Raw genomic sequence first — 15,501 nt, 5'->3', positions numbered from 1 at the left:
AATAATAATAATAATAATAATAATAATAATTGTACAGTCAAAGTTTGTTAAAAAGTAATTTAGTTCAGTTAAACATTTGTTATTGTTTATTTTAGATAAAGATTTGTCTAAATTCTTACATTGAAATTTGATATTCTCATTCAAATACCCCCTCCCCCCTTTTTTAAACAAATCACACCCCATGTATATATACCCATTTATGTATACATATACTATGCATATATGCAAATGAAAGCTAAATATGTATATATTTAGACTAAACTGAATTAAACTCATTCTAGTAGTTGTGTCTTGTAAGTTAGTAAGAAAGCATTTGAAATATGTAAAATGTTAAAAATGTCAATGGCAGAAGTCAGTCTTACTGCTGGTCCTGGAGGTCCTGGTGGGCCTGGGAGCCCAATTCCTCCTCTTGGTCCAGGAGGACCCTGGAAAATTCAATACCATAAATAACACTTAAATTCAGATACCAGAAACAATCAACATAGCTACAACAACAAGATTAAGTATGAAGACGTATATTTAATGCCAAATTCACACTGCAAAGGTGGCAAAGAAGCACTTCTGAAGTGGCATTTAGGTATCTTTACACAGACTGTTTAATGCTGCTCAGAGGTGGCATAAATGCATTTGCACAGCAATTACAACTGATATACTTTGATACTAGTGGCTGAGGTGGGTCAGAGCAGGCATAATTTTGTCTGGCTTTTATCTGGCATTGCATCTTTACACTGGATTTTGAGCAGGCGCAAGCAGCCTTAACTCACCTGTGTAAAGATGCCTTGAGTTAAGGCTGTTCTGTGCCTGCTCAAAATTCAGTGTAAAGACATAATGTCACATAAAAGCCAGATTAAATTAAAAATCCACAGAGCACAAGGATGCCGTTCACAACAAGGCAAGGCAAGTTTATTTATATAGCACTGAGATCTAGTAGTACCAGCACTGATATTTTACCAGAATCAGAATGCAAGCGAATATAATTTATTATGTTAATGAGTGCTGTCTCTGTGCTGTGGTCGGAAACCAGATTGAAAATTGTCCAGGTATCCATTTGAGTTTAAATATTTGTTCAGCTGATTAAAAACTACCTTTTCAATGATCTTAACTATAAAAAGGAAGATTTGATATTGGTCTATAATTGCTCAAAATGGTGTTATCAAGATTGCTCTTTTTCAGAAGGGGCTTAACAACTGCAGTTTTCAGGGAGTTTGGAAATGTCCCAGAAAGAACAAGTAGACCTGACAGAGGATAAATGCACAGACAAGAACTTATAAACACAGGACAATTACCAAACACAGGTGCACAGAATGACTAATTAACTAAACGAGCACAGGAACATGACCAAATAAGGGAACACAGGAACAAAAACGGGGCAAAACATAACAAAACCGGTCCACGAACCAGGGGGATGCCGAGGATTCGGGGGGCCAGGGTGGAGCCGGAGCGACTGAGGACCAAGGTGGAGCTGGCGGGAGGAAGGAGTCCAATGGAGCCGGTGGGACGGAGCGACGAGGTGCAACCGGAGGAGCGGAGTCCTGAGGCGATCTGTGAGCCTCTGGGCTCAGGGCTGGACGGGACCAGCGGGGACGAAGGAGAGAGGAGAGGGGGCAAGTCGACCTCCAGATCTGTTTCCCAGTCTATCAGGTCCCCTTCTAAGTCCAGCAGTCCCAGATGTATAATTAGCTCACCCTCAGCTCGGCATTGCACTGGCTCGTTGATCGTGGTGGTGATGGGCTCTCCATCATTGGTGGGCTCGGGCTGATGCCCCGCAATGCGGGGAGATGGTGGGCTGGGCACTGGGTCTGGAGTGGATCTGGTGAGTTCCACGGGGCAGGTGGTGGATGGCGATCCGTTTCTCGCCAGAGTCCACTCCACGAGGGCAGCGAAATCCTCTGTAGGACCATCTTCGAACGACGGCACTCGCAGTGTCCCAGCTCGCGTCATAGAATGAGCAGAGTGCCATCGTCCGGGTAGCTGGTGGTGCTAGCAACCAGCCGGAACAGTCTCGTATGGTCCTCAAGAGATCTGTCCCCCTGCTCCAGCAGGAGGAGGAGGAATTCCGAGCGGGTGAAGGGATCCATAAGGGAAAACACAATGGAAACAAAAACACTAAGAGAAAAAACGGAAACAAAAACGGAGGGTAGACACACGGAGGTAACTGTATTCGCTGGAGCACGAGGAAATGAGGAGATGTGGAGATTTCACAGAATGAGAGCCTTTTAATGATCCAATAGGGAGACACAGAGCACAGGGATGACGTTCATAACAAGTAGACCCGACAAAGGAGAAATGCACAGACAAGAACTTATAAACCCAGGACAATTACCAAACACAGGTGCACAGAATGACTAATTAAATAAAGAAATAATTGGATTGAGGACTCGTATTTCAGTCGAAAGCAATGGTCTAATGTTAAAAACATCTTAATGATGGATTTGTTTTCTTACACGCAGCTTTTCACTTCACAAGACATACTGGTGGATTAATGCAATGTTTTTATCAGCTGTTTGGACTCTCATTCTGACGGAACCCATTCACTGCAGAGGATCCACTGGTGAGCAAGTGATGCAATGCTACATTTCTCCAAATCTGTTCTGATGAAGAAGCAAAGCCAAGTAAAAATAATAGTAATAATGATTTAAAATGACTAAATCAACCAGAATAAAGGTCATAATAATGAAAATTATTTTTAAGGTTCAGACCTGATTAAAAAAAAGAAAAAGAAAAGCTGTTTAGTTCAGTTTTCACTTTGTACGCTCTATGCAGGTACACAATCACACAAATAACCCATCACATAGACACACACTCTCTTTCTCACACACACACACACACACACACACACACACACACACACACACACACACACCTGAAGTCATTGCCAAGGTGTGAATGTTTATCACCAAATTACACATGGTTCTGTAATCTTGCAATTGAATCAACAATCAATCAAGGCCAGGAAAGGAGAGGACAGGACTAATCGATTCTCACTTAGCAGTTATGTGGTAATTGTGGAGGTATCGGCCTCCCGAGGTGAACTGCTGTGAGCTTTGAAGCCAAATGACTTGAGGACCTCAGGGAGAATGTGGATAGCGCCTCAATTCGGCAAATACAAAAATGACATACATTGTTTAGTGTCGCTTGTTTTATATGTGTGAATTGTCAGCTGATTTTCTAGTTAGACTAGTAGTTTTGACATCCCACATATAGGACAGTAGTTAAATGCTTGTAGACAGACTTAATATATTCTATAACATCTCCATGTTTATGTTTATCGGTGTGTTAAGTGGAGCCATCAGTGATTTCTGTGACATTTATTTATGTTGTGCTCGCTAAAAGAATCGTTCACTGCTGCAGAATTTCTATTAAATATGACTTATACGATAATGCAGCTGATGGCAGTGCAGAAACAGCAGTTAAAGGGGAAATTATTTATCCAATAACTTCTCAATTTATTATTTCTCTGCTAAAAGAACACTTTCTCGCTCTATTAGGCCTATAAGCAAAGGGTGGCAAACAATGTGCTGAAGTCTTTCCATTTTCAATTTGTCATATCAATGCCTTTCCATTTGTTTTTTTAATGGCTCTGTAAACATTTCATTATTAATTTTTAATGAGTTTCCTACACATTCTGTTTGGCTGTTCAAAACTGACCACTAAAGTGTTTTGGGTGACTTTTAGGGTGGTGCTATGTGGTTGCTAGGGCGAGTACTAGGGTGTTAAAAAGTGGTTGTTTAAGCCTCGATAAAATCACAGTGTTTTTTTTTTTTTTTTTCACTCAGGGGTAAAAAGAAGTTGGAAATACCTGAGCAGCAGTTTACTGTTAGCGAACATCTCGATGCCACACATGCTACTGAGAGCGGTGTTTGGATGAATATGTAAATATATGCTATACACTTTCCTCTCAATAACAAAATAAACACACACACACACAAAAATGACAGCGGTGAGAAAACAGCAGTTAAGAAAGCATCTGATCATAGCGACATGGATATGTTTGCACCAGCTCTCCTATTTGGCAGTCAAGTCACGTCACGCCACATTTATTTATATAGCAATCAATTTCTTTAAAGCAAGCAGCTTTACAGTAATAAACGTGAAAAACAGTGTCAGTTTCACTTTCGATTAAAATTTCAACTTCAGTTTCTACTATAAAGCCGTTCTCCAGTGTGTTCATGCATTTACGCACGCCTGACCTTGATGGACTGAGCAGAATAACTATTTTCAATGGAAAGCAGCTACAGTCTGAAAAGACACTAAATGACGTCTTACGCTAATTAGCATATTCATGGTGCTGTTGCATTCTGCCTAATGTCCGCCATTAGCATCTACTCCTACACCCTGTGCTCACATAATGTATCTAATGCAACCATAATCTTAATAAGGCTGTTATAATTTACATATTTTCCGTTTCTGTTGTCAGAATAGTGACTGAAATGCGAACCAAGACTACCAGCAGTCCCTTCCGAGCCATTTTCAAGCTGCCGTTCTGCACTGTTAAATTATCTTGATTTATAGCCGCGACATTGTCTGCATAAACTTAAAGACAATGGCTGCACTGTGATTTCAGCTATATTTACATGTAAATAATCACTCAGAGAGAAAGTTAGAAGCAACAGAATGTCTTATCCATTCAGTGAGCCAGCGCACAGCCTCAACTGAACCTGCCGCTCCACTCAGCCACTCACTGAATAGAGCAGATGCAGACAGAGGCATGTCTGTGCCGAGAAAGCAAGACTTCACGCTCGTGGCACAGTACTGGAGAGTCTCGGAAAGTAGCTAAGGTTTGTCCAGAAAGTCACAAGATTTGTCGCTAGTTGCTTTTTTGAAGTAAAAAAAAGGGGTCGAAAAAGTTACTAAATCTAGAGACAAAGTCGCCAAGTTGGCAACAATTAATAAACCGGAGAAAATTTCCATGTCAAAGAAGGCAGAGCCCCAGAGCCACACTTACTATTCTCCACAGACCACTGGGAGTTCCAGGGTATTTACCGGCCGGAGCAAATTTTTCCCAAACGTTCGCTTTGGCAAGCTGTTTTGAACTTCTAAAACAAACTCCAGATGAACTTTATTTTGGCCTGATTTTGTTCAAAATGACATCATAGCAGTTTGTTATTTGATTTTGCTTGAAGTAAACTGGGGCCTTTGTTGCTTCAAGTCAAAAATCCCAGATTTTCTGTGAAATTCCGGTCTGTAGACATTCTTATTGTTTCACTGCACTTTAGAGCAGTGTTTGAAGTGTTTACAGTTTTGAAAGGGCAGGACTGCTCTGTGTAAAGGCCTCATTTGGCATTCATGTCTTGGGAGGCCAGTCTCTCTCTCTTTCTCTCTTGCTCTTTTGTAGGTTTGCTCTTGCTCTATACTAGAAGTAAACAGCAGATTTGATCAATGATTCCTCCGCGCTCTCCTGCCTCACATGTCCATTTTCTGGCAGACAGCAGACGGTGGACGTGCAGCAAATTTACTACAGCACAAAAAAACTTCTGTCTTGACTTTAATGCACCTCTGCAGCACCCTCAGACCAAATGTTCAATATCTACACTTAAATAATTTTAAAGTGCACTATATGGAGGTCTATTACTGAGAGGCTGCTATGAATCTTTGTATTATTAATGTTCAGTATATCAGGTCTTGTGATGGATTTCATTGTGATTGTTTTGTCCGACTAGATTATGACATTCGCGGTGCTTCCTGTGACTGGACATCAAAGTCCCTTTCAAAGAAAATCTGTTCACTCGGCGGCCATATTTGCAACGTCTCCGGGCAGCTATTTCGGAGATCCAAGTCCTATCTAAATAAATGGGGGAATCCTGAAATCTCAAAAAGTGCATGCTGAACTCAAAATTAAATTTCATATTCCAAATCAGCAACAAAATCTGAAATGATCTGTCCCATGAATGTTATTCCTTATGCTCGAATAGCATTAAAAAAAGCTTTTTTGTTTTTTGTTTTTCTGGCTAGACCAGCCTATGCGCATGTGCAGTCATAAGCGCGGATCTCAGGTTTCTATGAGAACCGGAGCTTCTAACGGCGGCTGCAGTGACGCAATGACTTTACCAATCACCGATTGGCTCTTTCAGTTAGAAGGTGGGACATATTCCACCATATTGCACATTTCAGTTTTTCCCATTCATAAGTAATATGAGTGAATCATCTTTGTATATCTACAGTCTTTGGCGGGCGTTCCCTGCAGAGCAGAGCAATTTTTTAGGCAATTTTATTGTCTTGACTTTCTAATTGGTGGAATTTTTTTACACAGCATCATGGGTAATGTAGTTTTTACTACAAATTCTGCTATAGAGTGCATTACTGCCCACCCACTTTTATTTATTTTTATTTTTTCCATTAATTTTTCCATTAATTTGTTGGGGGGATTTAAAAAAAAGAGTCTTGGTTAAAGCATTATAAGCCATGAACCAAGCCAACCAGCTATGAGGTGAATCACAAAATTACAAACTTTGATTTCAAGTAAAAAAAGTATGAATATTGGACACAGAGACAAAGGTACAAGACTGTGTTCTTACCGGCCTTAATGAGGGAAAGAACTGCAATCCCATAAGCCATTGTGAATTACAAATTCACATATATGTCTGTTCACTTTTTCGAGCGCTGTCAGTCAAATCCATTCCACTTGAGGAATGCCCTAATGAATTCAACATTTTAGCTACAGCCTTGACTTCCACGCTGCTGCTTCCTCAAACTCATTCCACTTGGCTCATTCAGAGTCCATATACTCAAAATGTTTTAATTTTTTTTTGCTTCCGACGCTATTTTTTTTTATTTCACACATTCATGTGTATATTTACATAAATGTTTCTGCATTTACAGTATGTGCATATTTCCAACATGAGAGCCAGGCTGGTTTCTATGTAAGTAGCGATTCAGCACCAAGGCCAGCAGCCAAAAAAACAGCACATGGTACTGAAGCAGAGACCAAGAATCAGGCGTCTCTGGTGGCACATCATGAAGTGCATCTGTAGCCACTCTGGAAGGATGTGAAACGTAGCCATGACAGCACAGAAAGGTTAACTTGCACGAAGCCGAAAGGTTAACTGTGAAGTTATTTCTTTGACACCAAAATGGATACTAATCTGCAGCACCATAGCACAACATCACTGTCAGGTTATTGAGCAGTCCTTTGACACCTCCCATCCACTGAAGTACAAATAACAGCTGAAGTGTGTAAGGATCAAATACTGAAAGCTGTTGAAGTGTCTTGTGTTCAGATGTAATGAGCTTTGATGCTCAAGTCTGGCTCAACCCTGTTCTGACCATCATTTCATTAAAATTATGCAAAAGATAGGAATAGATTACAATGAAATGAAGGCTTAAACGTGAATTGGTGCAGATTTAAAAAGTTTTACACATAAAATAATAAACTGTCAGCCGTTTTCCCTCAATGTATTTCGCCATGTTAAAATGACATGACCCACACTGTTTCACTAAAAGTGAAGAGTTTTAGTCAACTGTCTGAAGACAAAGCAGGGTTCACAACCTGTCTAAATATGTTCACCTTGGTCCATTTATGTAGAAAAGACAAAGACAACAAAAACGAACATAAACATCAGTATGGTAAACACAAGGTGGAAAGATTTGATATGAAAGTTGTTTCTTTTTTGTTGTCTCAATTATTGTATAGACCACTCTCTAAAACTCACTAGTATCAGTATGATTTACATAAAACTCAAGAGATGATCATGCTAATCCACATCAGTGGATGGCACTGCAGCATCTAACAACATTGTGGTATTGGTAGTTATCTACATGCTAACGCTAGCCAAAGAACTACTGAATGCTGAATAATGGGGTTTTTCAATGGATGAGTAAAATATGGTCTGTGGTAAACACAACTTGACGATACTATGACATTTTGTTGTAAACTGCACACCACAAACATTCTCAAGTAGTAATTGCAAACACGCGTTTCTAAAAATAAACATAACTGCTTCAAATTTGGTGTTTTCAGTATAGGTGCATGTCATTTAAGTTGTAGAGCAAAATGTCAAAGTGTTGTCAATTTATATTTATAAACTGAAAAACTCCATTATAAAAATCCATCTCAAAAATCCAAATTTTGAAAGGAAACCAATGGCGAATTAGTCTTCCGGGTTTTTATGTCACGGCTGGAGCACTCTGTAGGAATAGGGATATAGATTATAAAAAAGTATTTTTATTATTTAAAAAAAATCATAAAATCATTTTTATTCATCTAATATAACTGAAATATACTGTAGCAGTAAAAGCGTCTCAGGTTACTTATGTAACCATGGTTCCCTGAGTAGGGAACGAGACACTGCGTCCTCTAGGGGTCGCTATGGGGAACGCCTCGTCGTGACCTGTGTCTGAAGCATACATTGAAAAAACACCAACTCGTTGGCCGGCGACAGCCATGACGTCACTACCGGTGCGACTATAGTATAAATAGGCGCCGGGAGCACACATCATTCACTTCTTCGTCTGAAGCTTGTGTCCGCAGCATGGCAAGAAACCTAGAGGTAGTGACGTCATGGCTGTCGCCGGCCAACGAGTTGGTGTTTTTTCAATGTATGCTTCAGACACGGGTCACGACGAGTCGTTCCCCATAGCGACCCCTAGAGGACGCAGTTCAAAGTTCCCATGAAAGGGAACAGTAATTTGCAATTAAATGAAAATGTAAATAAATAAATAAAATGAAATAAAATATTTTATTTATCTATTTATTTATTTTTGTTATCTAGTCTGCTACAGAAATTAAGTAACAGCCCTGTTGTAAAGAATTGTCTTATGGATTAATATTTAATTTATTATGAAAGAGAAAAGGTTTCCTTTTTTGACACTATATAGGTGAAACTCCTATACTTGTATTAAGAAGCCACATTATAACATTTATTTATCTTAAAAACTATAAGAATTCAGACACTGCCAGAAAGTCCTGTTATTGTGCTCCATCGCGGGTCTATTGAAGTTCATGTACGAATTTAAAGCATATATTATTAAAAAAAGCAGCACAAATGGGAACAGCCCTGACCTTCCAAAGCTTGTTAGCTCTTTCAATGATTTTTCAGCTAGTTCTAAAACATACTGTTCTTCCTTTCTTTCTTTTTTTCATTTGCACCAGAGCACAACTGCTTTTAAGATTTTCTGTAGGCACTGAGTTCACTCACTGTGTACTGCTTTATTGGAAAACAGCCATTTTATTCCTGGCTAAATGAGCACATGAATCCATTCAGCGTGACTGAGAGAAGCTGAATGATTTGGGATGCACAACATGAGCTGCATTGCCACAGACATGCAGAGGACACCCTGTACTCTTTGAGAATCCTGTCATCTCTTGAATATGAATTGATGGCAGAAGAGCGGCGATGTCCTCCTCTGTCTGTAACCTCCTCCCAGTATCACAGAGGAACACAACAGCCTAAAGTACAAAGGGAATACAGTAACAGTGAAGCTTCAGAGGAGCACAGCAGCGCTCAATCCTGATTGTGCTAAACTCTGCCCCTGACTCCTCCCCCTGCCTTTCCTTTGGATTAATTATGCAGCTCACTGCAGCATTTTCAGTGTTGCCTGCAGTTTGCCCTGCCACAGCTCCCTGTTCCTCTCTCTCTCTTCCTCCTCCACTTTCTGTCTTTCTCTTCTCTATTCTTACTGCCTCTATTCTTGGAGGTCTAAATTTGATTAAATTCTTCCCCTCTCTCTCTCTCTCTCTCTCTCTCTCAAACACACACACACACACACACACACACACACACACTCCCTTAACTCACTGCTCTTCTTAAAGCACCATAACAAGAAATAAGACTGCAATTCAAGCTCGTCTGAAAACACTCTGCTGCTGCACACATACATAAAGCTTCATGTACTGACACGCAGAAAGCATCATGAAGGGAAACTACTGCATACTCCCCGGTTAATGTCTGGAGGAGAGCATTTAACCCATATGAGTTCAGACTGTACTGTATCGGTTAATTACAGCAGCTGTTTGTCAATACACCTGCAAACGATGCAGTTATTCCAACTTGTTGTCCTTGTTACGTTTGATTATATAGTTGAGCTATGCATTATTTTTGTGCATTTATTTTTCATCTTTGCATGACAGGAATGCCAAAAATAATATTAAATCTATAGGATAATGGGCATTGATATAGATCAGAGAAAAGGTCAGTTATTTTAAGTGCTTAAAGACTGCTGGTGCTTCTACTTATAGTTACATTTATGAGTTAAAAGTAAAGTAAAGTTAAAATCAAAGTCAATGATTTGGTTGGTATTTCTACCAAGTAAATTAAATAAAAATTGATCTCTTACACCTCTGATGATTGCACCGCTCTGTTATTGTCTAAGGTGTTGCTGATTCATAGTTTATTGCACAAGAACATGGCAGCAATATGATAAAAATATTTAAATCTGATTGTTTTACAGGAGTCAGGGTGAACCGGTCCACCTTGAAACCAGGTACCAACTATCCACCAGCATAACTGTATATTCCACTTTTCTTTTCTGAATTATGTCTAGATACTATTATTTTTCACCTATTAGTAATTAAAATGTTATAAATAATAGTATATATTGTCTGCTTAATTTTATAGTTTACTTAAAAATGGTTAATTTAAAGTATTTATTAAATTACTAAAATTATTACTATAAATTATTTTAAAAATCCACACGATAATTTTGTGCAATAATTGGGTTCAAGACATGGTGTCACATTCCTGTATGGCTATATGTTCCCTGTGTGTGTTCACTCCTCATGTCTAGTCCCTGTGTGCCTTGCCCTTGTTAGTTGCCATAGTTACTCTCATTAGTTGTCATGACAGTTCATTAACCACGCCCCCTTGTTAAGCTTGTTCTCTTGTATATAAATGGTTCTTGTGTTTCACTTGCGGTTTGTCAGTCGTTGTATGTATTTGCCTGTTTCTTAGTGTTTCCCTGGTTGTTTATTAAAGTTTTCCTGCACTTAGATCAGCTTCCCTGCCTGTTCTTTCAGCTCCTTTACTCACATAAATACATTTAGCTCTCACAATGCAGTCTGAGCCCAGACTCTGTTAGATCATAAATCAAAAATATTTGAACTGAGTTCAAAAGGGAAATATGTTGACTGTACGCTCATAGTTTCACAGACCTTGTGAAACATGGCTTGGCAGTTTCGCAATTGTTTCTTGGAATCCTCAGATTGATATAATAATATTTCCAAGAAGTGTTTCTGAGCTATGACAGGCTTTATGGATCAATATTGTTTTAGACATTTAGGTTAGCTATATTATTTTCCCTAATTCATTAAATATGCTAATGTTTTTAATTGCCTAAATTCAGACTTTCAGCACCATTGACAAACAAAACACAACTGGTGTTTAAACAACATACTGTACATTCAGTTATTATTTTACTCCGTTGATTGTATGCTTCTCAAATGCTACCCGTGCTTGTTTTGAATCTGATGATCTTGCAAATCCGAAGTGATGCATATGTCAGAAAATCAATATTTCAGAGCTTTCCATTTATAGCCCTTTGAAAGCACATTTAAATGAGTTTGTACAAGAAGCACCTTTACTCTGACACTGAGTAGACTGGCAGAGTACTTTGTAAAAAAATATTGAAATTGTAACCTAATTTTCTGTATAATAATACATCTAATAATACACCTAATAATCTGATCTAATCTGGTGTAGAAATGTTTACGGTAATGCATTTGGTCAACAGTTTTAATGCAACATTTATTTTTGTTTTTGACCATATTTAGTCAGATTGTGTGGCAAAAAATGTGTATTTTCAAATATATTTTTAAATAATATGCCTATTTTGTGTATATTTTTTCTAAATATATTTGAAAAATATAAGCATAATATGATGCTGAAAATTCAGCTTTGATCACAGAAATAAATTATATTTTAACAGATGTTAAAATAGAACACTGTTACTTTAAATTGTAATAATATTTCACAATATTACATATTTTCTGTATTTTTCGATCAAATAAATGCACCCTTGCTGAGCATAAGAGACTTCTTTAAAAAGTAATACAAATCTTACTGATCCCAAACTTTTGAACAATAGTGTATTTTCATGTGTAGCGCCGTAATGTAAAACACAATAATTTTAAATCACTTCAATAAAATTAAAGAATGAGGCGGTCATTCAGAGAAGAGAACATGCAGTTTTGACAGGGGACATCATCCCGTGCACCAAGACCGGCCGCGATACCTCATCAGTTTGCTCTCAGAGGACAGGAATAGTATTTCTGATGTTCCGCACGGGTGTGGTTAAACACATCATGAATATCACACCGAACACATGAGCATGATAAACATAGGAATAGGAGTAATGTTTGGAGTGTGTATGCTACACTGTCAATGGGGGCTGGGTGCTGCAACATACCGCAGTGCTGGAAGCTTTCAGCACACCCACTCCATCATCTCCTCTCTCTCTCATACTCACCCACAGTGCCCCTTGGTCTTTATGTTCCTGTACCATTCTCTCTGCCTCCAACACACGCTCCTCCCTCTTTCTTCTGTCCTACATTATAATCTCACACTTTCCTCTCCTTTACACTGCTTACACAACACCACTCTCTTATACTCACACACACACACACACACGCACACACACACACACACACACACACTTGTTGTGTTTCCATGTTTTATGGGGACATTCCATAGGCGTAATGGTTTTTATACTGTACAGACCGTATATTCTATTGCCCTACACCAACCCTACCCCTAAACCTACCCCTCACAGGAAACTTTGTGCATTTTTACTTTCTCAAAAAAACTAATTCTGTATGATTTATAAGCTTGTTTCCTCATGGGGACCTCAAAAATGTCCCCACAAGGTCAAAATTTACTAGTATTACTATCCTTGTGGGGACATTTGGTCCCCATAACATGATAAATACCAGCTCACACACACACACACACACACACACTGTGAACAAAATATACATACACACTACAACACACTCCCCCTAATGTAGTAACTCGCACAGTACACCTCAGTTTAATCAGCTTGTCAACAAAGCCCAGCAGGAAGACTGGTGGCACTTGTTCTGTAATGAATCGATTGCCCATCGCACAGGGATTGGGTGTGGGAGATTTACCTGAATGTTTTAATTAAAATCTGTAATGAGCTCAAACTTCTAGCCTTGTTGACTCCCATTACCTCGTTCATATTGTTTAAGTCCTTCAAGGACCTCATGAAATCGAACAGTGCACTTTTCTTTCTGGTATTGATGTGTTTCCTATTGGAATAGGAAGTTGGGCCAGGACATTTCTAAGGACATGTCCTTTTAAAAAAAAAAAAAAAGAAATATCCAGTGGCCTTTAGTTAGATAAATTTCTCAAGGCTGGAGGAAATGAGGAAGCATAGAGTATTGTGAAGCCCCACCATGATTTACACGGTAATTAAAATTAAGAGGGAGGGGCATTAACATTCCAAAATGCATTGGACACGCCCATGAGTGTATGGTTTATTTGCATATAAATTTTAGGAGTACACAAGCATATAGACAACCCAGGCTAACTGAAAAAAAATGTACCTGGAGTGTCATTTCTGCTGATATTAGGCTGATATTACTTATGTAAATACTTACGTACTTATGTTTATCTTGATTCTCGAATGTTTGAAAAGTGTAATGTCCAGTGAACTAAAAGCGCATTGAATTTGAAACAGATGAACATGAATCTGGCAATGTTTTATTATGATGATCATTGTATGTATTGGAAATGAAATGTCCAGTGAATGGCATTAAAGTTTAATGCTCTATTGCATTTAAAAAATATTGCTTGACCTACACTAAACCCCAGCCTAAACCTAATCGATAGTGTTAACAAAAGGAAAGGCAGGGTAAAAATGAATTTGCTGAAGCCATCATGCCATTTTAGCTTGCTTCTTCAAGTCTTTGAGCTCTTTTAGCATGCTCAGTGGGACTCATATATGCACTTCACATCACAAGTGCAATGCTGTACCTGGTGCGCTACCGAGCAAGTTTACTATGTCAGAAATCCACAGATATGGAGCTGGTAATGTCATGCAAATGTTAAAATGTATTAATTAAGAATCCATCCACTATGATAAAAGTGGTTTGAGGTCATAACATAGTATTGTGCAAGGAACCATGTGTAATTAATCAATAATCTGCCACTGTAATCACAATTTGTATGTAAATGAATAAATGTTTTACTGCCACTGGTGTTCATTTTAGCTGAAAACTGCAGTAAATTGTACTGTATGTGTATGTATGTTTTTTGGAGTTTTGCAAAAATGTAGGTAGAAGTATGCTTTTCCATTGAGCCTAGGTTGCACGTAGATGACCTTAAAGCTAATATACATGGAATAAGTAAAAAAAACAAACAAAAAAAAAACAGGGTATTTAAGAGCTAAGGACTAAAAGGCTGTTTCAGATCATTCTGAGAGGAACATAGTGAGCTAGTGGTACTTGCTGATTGGTCATTGTTTATTTTTATTTCATTTATAGTAAGACATGGCGCCCTCTACTGATCGTAAATCAGACAAGCTGGTACAAAAGTGTCCAGCAACTGAAGGTGAACTATCACTTTAACTTTGAACATTACTGACACTTTTTTATTACTTTTTATTTGTCATTGTTTTAATAATACACTTTTTTTAATTATTACATATTGCACTTTAATAATACTTTAACATCACCTAGATTGCCAAAATGACTGCCAGTATAGTCAGAGTTGTACTATGCCTAGTTATCCATCAAATTAATCACAAAAATCATTGTTGTGTTTGCCTTCAGTATAGTAATAAAGGAATATACTGTATGTTCTAATGCTGGATTTTGGGTTTACACAGTAGTCCAACCTGCAGTGTCCCAGTACCAAATCACCCATGCAGATTTTGTAACATACCTTAAGAATAGATCTCTGAGTACTAAGTAAAATGGCAAAATAGACATATTGACAAGTAAATAAAAATCTGGATATTTGATACAAGCAGAATAATTTAAAATGGCCACTTACCATACGTGCTGAGTGTCCCGAAGAGAAACTTATAGGGGTGTCAAGCCAAAAGCCTCAGAAAAACAGTATGTTGGCTAAAATGTTCTCTCCTGAGGTGTCTTTAGAGAAAACACATAGGCTTCAGATGTCCAGTGTCGTACACACTAAACTGACACAGAGCTTGAAGATAGCTGATGCAGAAGGAGAGGAGAACATGCAGGATCTTTCCTCTTCTCACTCAGCCCTTCAATATTTTATGCTGTACTCACCAGCAGTGTCTCCTGATTGGCTGAGCCGCTGCACAGTAATGTATGATCTCGCTTTTAACTGGATGGAGGCAATTTATAAGGCCTGTCCAGCATTATTCCTGTTTGCTCTTGCTCACTCTCTCTCTCTCTCTCTCTCTCTCTCTCTCTCTCTCTCTCACACACACACACACACACACACACACAGAGGATAGCTGAGCATTGCAATATCAGATGTAGATGAAGATGCTTTCATTGAGAGCAACATACAAATTAGGAAAAGCACAAGCAATTATACAGGAAAGAGATTGAAAGGCTGTGATGAGACA

At 38.6% G+C, this 15,501-nt stretch overlaps 1 protein-coding gene across 1 annotated transcript in view; it reads right to left on the bottom strand.

Moving 5' to 3' along the window:
- The window catches only part of LOC107673174 (synaptotagmin-2-like), an 88,258-nt gene extending 73,113 nt beyond the window's left edge, over positions 1 to 15,145 (bottom strand). Inside the window, exon 1 of the mRNA XM_016466681.1 lies at positions 14,949 to 15,145. The gene's annotated coding sequence lies outside the window, so the exon portion shown is untranslated. The remainder of the gene's footprint in view (positions 1 to 14,948) is intronic.
- Between the last annotated feature and the right edge of the window lie 356 nt (positions 15,146 to 15,501).

The sequence above is a fragment of the Sinocyclocheilus anshuiensis genome, unplaced genomic scaffold (assembly GCF_001515605.1).
Source record: "Sinocyclocheilus anshuiensis isolate Anshui unplaced genomic scaffold, SAMN03320099.WGS_v1.1 scaffold453, whole genome shotgun sequence".
Taxonomy (NCBI): domain Eukaryota; kingdom Metazoa; phylum Chordata; class Actinopteri; order Cypriniformes; family Cyprinidae; genus Sinocyclocheilus; species Sinocyclocheilus anshuiensis.
This window is presented reverse-complemented; position numbering and strand designations above follow the sequence as displayed.